This window comes from Panthera pardus, unplaced genomic scaffold, assembly GCF_024362965.1.
Source record: "Panthera pardus isolate Hobbes unplaced genomic scaffold, ASM2436296v1 HiC_scaffold_18, whole genome shotgun sequence".
NCBI lineage: Eukaryota > Metazoa > Chordata > Mammalia > Carnivora > Felidae > Panthera > Panthera pardus.
The window spans coordinates 15,715,235-15,724,122 of NW_026526743.1; positions in this window are offsets into that span (position 1 = coordinate 15,715,235).

Here is an 8,888-nt window from a genome sequence, read left to right on the forward strand (position 1 = left end):
CCCCACCCAGCCTTGTTCAGAGTCCTTAGCCTTGACTCACAGCCCCTCCCCGGGACCACCCAAGTTTTCCTCTGTGGGAAATGGGGATTTCCTCAGTTAATTGTTGTATTTCCACCCCACCTGGTGGACTTGGCAAGTGAGGGGGAACTGTGTGGATGGGTTCGGGAGGGCAGTGTATGAGCAGCTAGCTGTAGACTTCTGGGGAGGGGGCTAGAACTGTCATCTGCTTCCCTCAAAAGGGAAGCCTTTTTTTCAAAAGCAGATGCCTGCTTTTTTTTTTTCAAAAGCAGATGCCTGCTTTTGAAGGAACGAGAGGGAGGGTGCCTCCCCATGACCTGTGTCCCGTCATCATGCTAACACTCCCTGTGTACTTACCACATGCCAGGCACCGTTCCAAAGGTTTCACACTCTGAAGTCACTTTCAACAACCCCTGGATGGCTCTGTGAGCAGCAGTGTCCAAAGGGGTGAAGAGCATGAACTTGGAATGAGCCCGCTGGATTCGAAGCCCCACTGTACCACTTAGTAGTGGTGTGAGCTCAGGAAAGTTGCTTTGCCTCCCTGTGCCTCGGTTTCCTCATCTGTAAACGGCAGCTACCATATGGGGTTGTAGTAAGGATCAAAAAGAGTAGTTTCCTACGACTGTGCCTGGCACAGAGTAAGTGCTTGTAAAATAATGTTTTGGTTTGTTCAATGAAAAGGTGGGTATTGTTATTATCCCCGTTTTACAGATGAGAAAACTGAGGGACCAAACATTGAAGTAAGATGATGAACGGCAATGTAGTACGGATGGGCTAGAAGCGGGATTCACACCCAGACAGTGTGGCTCACGGCCAAGGCTCTGCCTGGTTCCTGTGGCTCACCTGGTGAACGCTCAGAGGAAGGGACAGCCCCCGAATCCAGTCTGCCCTCCTCGCGCCGGGCCTGGCCAGTCGGTCCAAGGGCGAAGCTGGGAGACCTGAGCCGTCTGCTCCCATCGCTGTGAGGCTAAGTGTCCTCGCGGGTCCCTCCCTGGTCCAGCCCTGCCACCAGGAGCTGGGCTGCCATACCTGCAGGAGCGGGCAGGCAGGGCTGGCATCCAGGTGGCAGTGATGACTGAGGCCTGGGGATGATGATGAACGGGGGGTGATCAGCCTTGTGCACTGCGGCCTCTGCTCCGGAGTGGGTTCCTCAGGGGGGCCGGCTCTGACTGCCGGCTCCACGTTGCCCGTCCCTTTAACCTCTTTCCCCTGCTTGATGGTCAGCATAGTCCTTGCTTACTTCTATCTGGAGTTATCCTTATTCTCAGTTCCTTCATCGTGTATTTGTTGAGTACCTACTATGTGCCTGGCGCAGTCCAAGTGCTGGGGATACAGAGGTAACAAAAACAAAAATTCCAGCCTCATGGAATTGACATTCCAGTGGGGGAAACACAGTAAAATGTACAGAATGTTAATTTTTTTTGTTTGTTTGTTTGAGAGAACAGAGTGTGAGCAGGGGAGGGACAGAGAGAGGGAGACACAGAATCCGAAGCAGGCTGCAGGCCCCGAGCTGTCAGCACAGAGCCTGACACGAGGCTCGAACTCACAAGCAGTGAGATCATAACCTGAGCCAAAGTCGGACGCCCAACCGACTGAGCCACCCAGGCGCCCCGTAAAATGTACAGAATGTTAGAAACAAATGGAAACTAAGATGTCCCATCAGCTGGTAAACGGACATAAAATGTATCTATACTGGGATGTTACTCAGCCATAAAAAGGAATGAACTGACATATACTGCATCACACGTGAACCTCAAAAACATGCGAGGTGAGAGGTGCCAGACACAAGAGACTACGTATTGTAGGATGTCACTCATGGGAAGTGTTCCGAGAAGGGCTATTGAGACAGCAGGTTAGCCATTGCTGGGAGCTAGCTGCGTGGAGAACGGGACCGACTTTGAGCATGAGAGATCTTATTGGGGTGGGGATGAAAACACGTTCTAAAACTGACTGATGGTGATAATTGCACCACTTGATGAAATTATTAAAAACCACTGAGGTGCACATTTGAAATGGGTGAGTTTTATGTAACTCACACCTCAATAAAGCTACGTTTTAAAAAGTAATATGTGCTAAGAAGAAAAATGCTGCTAAAAAGGGGGCTAGGTAATAACTATATGGTCTGTTGGGAAGAGGCTGGATTTCAGATAAGAGTTAACAGGGAAAGCTTTACTGAAATCTTTGAGTAAAGATCTGGATAAGGAGGTAAGCAAATGCAAGCACATGAAGTGTTGTAGGCAGCAGGAATGGTAAGTGCAAAGGTCCTGAGGCAGGAATGTACCCGTGTGATGAAGAGCTGCAAGGAGTTCAGAATGGCAGTGAGAATGGAGGGGGAAATGTAGGTCAGGAGGGATGGACAGTGGGGGGACTTGTACATCAAAGATCTTTGATCTTTACTCTGAGTGAGAAGAGGTGGTGAATCATGATTGTGGCTTTGCCCACAACTAGATGCAGGATATGAGAAAAAAATGTTTCTCCAAGCAAAACGTAAATTCCACGTGGGTTGGAGACCTTGTCTGCTTTGCTCAGCACCCAGAAAGGGTGCGTGCTGTCATTTGGTGAATTAGCGAGGTTACCTGATGCCAGGCACTCTACTAATGCGATGGCAGGTTACAGCAGGCAGAGTGGCTATGAGCGTGGGTTGTGGAGGTCAGTCTGCTCACAGGTGAGTCCTCACTCTCTCTCTTCTTGCTCTGTGGACAATTAAGTCAACCACTCTGCCTGTTTTGCCCTCTGTACGGTGGAAGACTTCCCTCGGAAAGTGATGGTTTTGCCTGGCACAAGGTAAGTGGATGCTCAATAAACGGTAGTTTGTATTATTCACAAACACAATCTCCTAAGATTACTCATTAAACTGGCAGTAGGATCCCATGTTCTGTATGAGGCAGTTGAACCTCAAAAAGATGGTTTTACACCCAACGACACTGAGCTAGTAGGTTGCAGAGCAGTAGTGGGAGGCCTTCCAGACACAAGATGAAGTGGCTGGCTTTTTACTACTTTGCTAAGATTGTGGGGAGGGTGAGTGGCTCTGGGGAAGGGCACGGCCTGATCCTCCAAGTTCCCCTCTGTTCACTCCTGGCTGTATTGTACTAACTGTATTGTAGTTAGGGTGTGGAAAAGAACAGAAAGCGTTAACAAGATAGCTTCACTTTTCTCTCCCACAGAATCACTCGGGGACCCAGGCTCCTTCCTCTGTCCTGTATCCTTCCAGGGATGCCCTTGGACATACAGGGAAGCTGGCTTCCATCACTGGGTTGTTGGGAAGGGAAAGGGCAAATGGAGGGCCCACCAACTCCTTTAAGGACCTCACTCGGAAATAGCACATGTCCCTCTTGCCAGGTCAGACACATGGTCACGTCTAGCTGCAGGGGAGACTATGATGATCTCCCAGCTCCTAGCTGGGTAGCCATGTACCGAGGTAAAACCTGGGGACTTTCCTGGAAGAAAGAGAGGGAAAACAGATGCGGGATCCTGTCACTACTCCCTATTGGTGGCAGTGAATATACACTTACTCCCTTGCTTTAACCCAGAAGATTGACAAATGGACACCAGATTAAAGCCTGGAAGGTGAACACAAATGCCTGATGAGAAACAGGTGAGGGCTAAAGATTGTCCTGCTTCTGAGAAAATAATCCCTCCATTCAGTATTTGTGTACCATGCTAACAGGTGCGGGGACAGTAGCTTATGTCTCCCCTGGCCCTGCCTGCCCCTGATCTCTTAACAGCTCTGCCCTCCTGTGTTTCCACATTATTTCTGCCTAAAATGACTTGGTTCTGAGGGTGTAAGCAACCCCTTCTTTGTAGGAAAAAGGGACTTGTGTCCCCAACTGTCCCGCAATATGGTCATTCACTACTAAATCAGCTTACCCTTCCTCTAACATTTCTCCAGCTGACATTCTTTGGAGAGTCACGGAGGCCCTTAAAGCTTTTATTTAATCACTGCAATTTATGAAGAGGTTGCTGGATGCCAACTTTAGTGGCCAGGGAAGCCAAGGGGGGTGGGCTGCTGGGATACAGTCCTCCGTGGGGGTCCTGTGCTCCTCATCTGAGGACTGACCTTGCTCATTGGAAAAGTAACTGCTGTGCAAGGTCCGCTTTCATCTCTTTCCTGAAGTTGACATGAACAGAGTCCTGGTGCTATAAACATCATAATCCCTGTTCTGGAATATTTTCTTTGAACTTAACCACATCCCAGGAGATGGAGGACTTTAAGCACACAGTATGTAGAGACTGTTTACTTTCCCACAGAAGTGCTGCACTGGCCCTGTACATTCTGGAAAACTAATGATCAGAACATCTTGATGGGCCACCCTTTGGGATGTGCCAAGGGGCTGACAGCCCGGCCAGGGAAAGCCAGGCTTGGCCACCACTCAGCTGACTGTTGTGTCTGGGATTTGATGTCACTCTATTTGCAAGCTAGTAAGTCAGCCTGTAACTGTTTCCAAAATGCTGGCAGAAGCCTTGAGATTCCTGGGTCAGTGACAAAAGGCTTTATTACGGCAAGCAGCTTAAAGCATCAGCTTGTGTCGGGTTCGTTTGCCCGATGGGGGCGATGGGTTGCATTACAAGAGCAGAGCTTGGGGAACCTTCTGCTTCACAGGAAGCAGCAAGCAAGCCTGCTCTTTGTCCTAGAGGGAGCCATTACCTCATCCCGAAAGGCACTCCCTGCAAACCGAACCCTGAGAAGTGGCCCAGGTAACCAGCTGGCAGGGTCACATATGCTTGGCACGCCCAGGAAGCCTTGTAGCCGCATGAGACACACCTCTCCTGACAAGCCACCCCTCCTGGCTCCTGGTGAATTTTCACACGAGTATGCCACCCTGATTAATCATCTAACAGAACCCGAGACCGAATCACTGTTTCTCTCACGCAGCATTTAAAGCAATCTCAACAAGACTCCAAGCAGCGGTGAGTCCTGTTGATAGGAGGCCGGCCTGTCGTCGAGCCTCCAGCTGTGAATCAGCAGGGCCTACGTCAGGATGGAGTCCAACACTAATATTATCATCCATTAGGATCCACCCAAGGGACTTCAGACTGACCTCGGTTCTTTGGCGTCATTACCAATTACAAGGCCCAAAAGCAACCCTTGTGCCCAATGGGGAGACATTATGGCTCGTCGTTTCCCACATGTCAACACACGGATTACTGGAGCACAGGGCACTGATTCTGGTTCAGGATTGGTTAAACCTGACTTGGACACCAGCACGTGGGCAGTGCCACGGAGTACTGTCGCCTCAATCACTATGTACGGCATAAGCCATGGCTCCCTGGGCATCTGAAGTGTGTGATTTTGTTATCAGCCAGAGTGGAACGAGTCTGTGCAGGTCCGTGTGTTTGTAAACGTGCAGGGTGGGGATCACATTCAGGAGCTGCTGCTGATGGCACCGGGCACAGCAGAATCGCCCAGGACAGGCCACACTGCCAGGTGCAGGGTTCGGCAGGCCAGGTGACTGGCAGGCTGTGGTGTTGGACCTCCAGGACGGAGCACTGGTTGCAGCTCCTACCATCAGGGTCTAAGGTGCCCTGTCCCTGAGGGTTTCCTGTCCAGTAGGTATAAATTTGCTTCTTAATGTTTATTTTTGTGAAAGAGGGACAGAGACAGAGCACGAGCTGGGGAGGAGCAGAGGGAGGAGACACAGAATCAGAAGCAGGCTCCCGGCTCTGAGCAGTCATCGCAGAGCCTGACACAGGGACTGAAGCCATGAGCTGAGATCGTGACCTGAGCTGAAGTCGGACGCTTAACTGACTGAGCCCCCCCAGGCGCCCCATGTCCCAGTAGGGATAGCGTCCCCTCTTCTATCACCTACTCACACCTTAGACCTTTTGTTTGTAAAGGTCACCTGAGAATGAACTAGTAGCATGTTTACAAAGTCACAGCAACGACATGGACCGCTGCAGGGAGATCCGGCACGCAGGGCACTCAACCACCAAGTGGCCCCAGTCTTCACGATGCACGACCAGTCATCCCAGGGAGAATCCAAGCAGACTCTTCAACGTTAACTCCAATCTCTGAAGCCCCTTGTGGTCGGCCTGCCCACCCCACCCCCCCAACCCCCCAGAGGATGCACCAATCAGGAGGGCTTGACATTAGGGCGGAAAGACGCACCATATGCAGCAGTGAGGAGGAAAGAATCCCAAATTTTCAAAATCGTTTATGTAGCTCCCAGCCCCTTTGACTCGGTCTTTACCCAGGAGATGGCCTAGAAACAATGGTCCCATTCTAGGGACAGCTACAGTCAGTGAACAAATGGCCTTACTAAAGTGTATATACCAGGAGGAGACAGTGACAGGTCTTTGTTGAGTTGATTTTTTAAAAATCCATTCCACCTCTTAGTGATACCAGGAGCCCAAGGATGACAAAGGCTGTGAAATGACCACTGAATGCCTTGGCTACTGGCCCACTGCTGGGCAGCCTTTCCAACAAACATTGTTAGCCAATACCGTTAGCCTGTAAATGGTCCAGAGAGTCGAAAACAGGCACAGTTTAGTTTCAAGGGCCACAGTGGCCCGGCAGGAGTTGACTGACCACACGGGAATAGTGCGATAGTGAGACACCACGGGCAGACCAAGAGGGGTCCAGAGGTCCAATGTAGTCAATCAGCCGGGAGCAAGTGGGGCCGTGGGGGCGTCCCAAACCACGAGACGCATGGGACACATTTCCGCACAAGTGAGTCAGAGTGACAGCTTCTGTGTCAGAAACATAAAGAGTACACTGTATGAAAAACCTACACAAGCTCAACTGGTCTTGATGGTGTTAAAGAGAATTCACTTGATGATCTTCCTACTGCAGAAGAATTACTTTAAAGTGACTCCCAACAGTTTCTTTTAAAATCCAAAAACAACTCTTTTCTTTCACGTGACTCAGTTATGAAGGAGAGACAACTCTTGCTTATGTAGGTGGAAAGGTCCCCTGCTCAGCCAGAGGCATCATTGGACTCAAGGTCCCACACCGGAAGCCATGAGTGGGTTTGAGGGTGGCTCATGGGGTGGCAGGGGGGTGCAGGGGAGAGCTGCTGGCTACTGAGGAGGCAGAGGTGGACACCAGCCCCCTGAAGGAGGCGCCCCTGCTGAGCACTTACTTTGGGCAACCTAATACCCGTGATTTCATGTGGCCCTCACACCCACCCACAGCACAGGTGAGGAAGCCGGAGGTTCAGAGGAGTTGAGCGGCCTGCTCGCTGCTGCACACCTGGAACGGTGGGCGGAGAGTCTCTTCCCAGTTTCAAGGTCCTCTTTGCCTGGACCACAGGCTCTCCCAGAGCTGGGTCCCAATTTATCTGGGACATGGCAGGCAGGTTTCAGCTGCTCACCATCATCTCCGAGGCTAGACTGCCAAGCTGCCTAGAATGCTTGGCAGGGAGAGGCCAGAACCAACAAGCAAGGTCTTCCACAAATGAGGCAGGCTTTTGCCCAACTTACCTCTAAATACATTTCTAAGCCCAACGGGATACAAGTCTTTACCCTAATGCACAGAATGTGAACTTTTTAGCCTGAGGGGATTTTTAGGAAGAGTGAAGGGAAGGGGACCAAAGCAACTTCCAAAACTGTCACCTCTATCCAGTCCCAGACTGAGGCCCACCTTACCTCCTTGAGTCACCTCCACAGGGAGAAGCCCCAGACCGCCTGCCTGCCTGACCCCATGGGTCGTCCTGGTGCTACTCCATGCTCAGGACTATATGTTTGGAAGATGGGGAGGAAGGAAGGGCTTCCAGAGTCTAGAGACAGGAAGGGAACACTCACAGGTAGGCACAACTGGGGCCAAGTCTGGAAGCCAAATTCAGCCAGGCAGTACCCTGTCTTCATTTCATTGCAGGGACACGTGGGACACCTGAGGAAGGTTGCAGAGCTACAGGAAAAGATGAAAACCATGGATGCCAAAGTGACTGGAGTCAAAACCACTCCAATCTCAGGAAGGTCTGTCTTCCCCTGGATAGGATGCATCCTCACTCCCACCCTCCTGTACCCTCAAGGTGTGGATTACAGTTCATAGTGGCTCACTATTTAAAAAATAAAAAAATAAAAATTGGGGCACTGGGGTGCTCAGTCGGTTAAGCATCTGGCTCTTGACTTTGACTCAGGTCATGATCTCACGGTTTGTGGGTTCAAGCCCCACATCGGGCTCTGTTCTGACAGTGCAGAGCCTGCTTGGGATTCTTTCTCTCCCTCTCACGTGTTCTCTCTCTCTCTCTCTCTCTCTCTCAAAACAGATAAATACACTTAAAAAAATAATTATTAAAAACAAATCAATTCAGTAGGGTATGGCTAGAATTTTATTTTATTTTTTTAAGTAGGCTTCACCCCCAGGATGGAGCCCAATGCAGGGCTTGGGCTCACAACCCTGAGATCAAGACCTGAGCTGAGATCAGGAGTCAGATGCTCAACCAACTGAGCCACTCAGGCACTCCTTAAAAAGTGAAACAGAATAAGGAAATATCAGAGATTACCACAGGTGGTAAGGCTAAGTGTTTGATCAAATTTTTAAATTTTTAAAAAATGTTTATTTTATTTTTGAGAGAAAGTGAGTGTGAGCAGGGGAGGAGCAGAGAGAGAGGGAGACACAGAATCCCAAGCAGGCTCCAGGCTCTGAGCTGTCAGTACAGAGCCTGAGGCAGGGCTCAAACCCACAAACCATAAGATCATGACCTGAGCCAAAGTCAGACGCTTAGCTGACTGGGCCACCCAGGTGCCCCTGTTTGGTCAAATTTTATAGCCATACAGTTGCAATGTAAGATGCATTTCATTCAGAAAGATCTGAAAGATGAGATTTTTTTTTTAAGGAGTTCATTTCTAGAATGGGACATCTTACATAGTATTCTGTGTTAATTTTGGTAGAGTTTAAATCAGCAGTCCCATAAAGAAAAAAAACACTT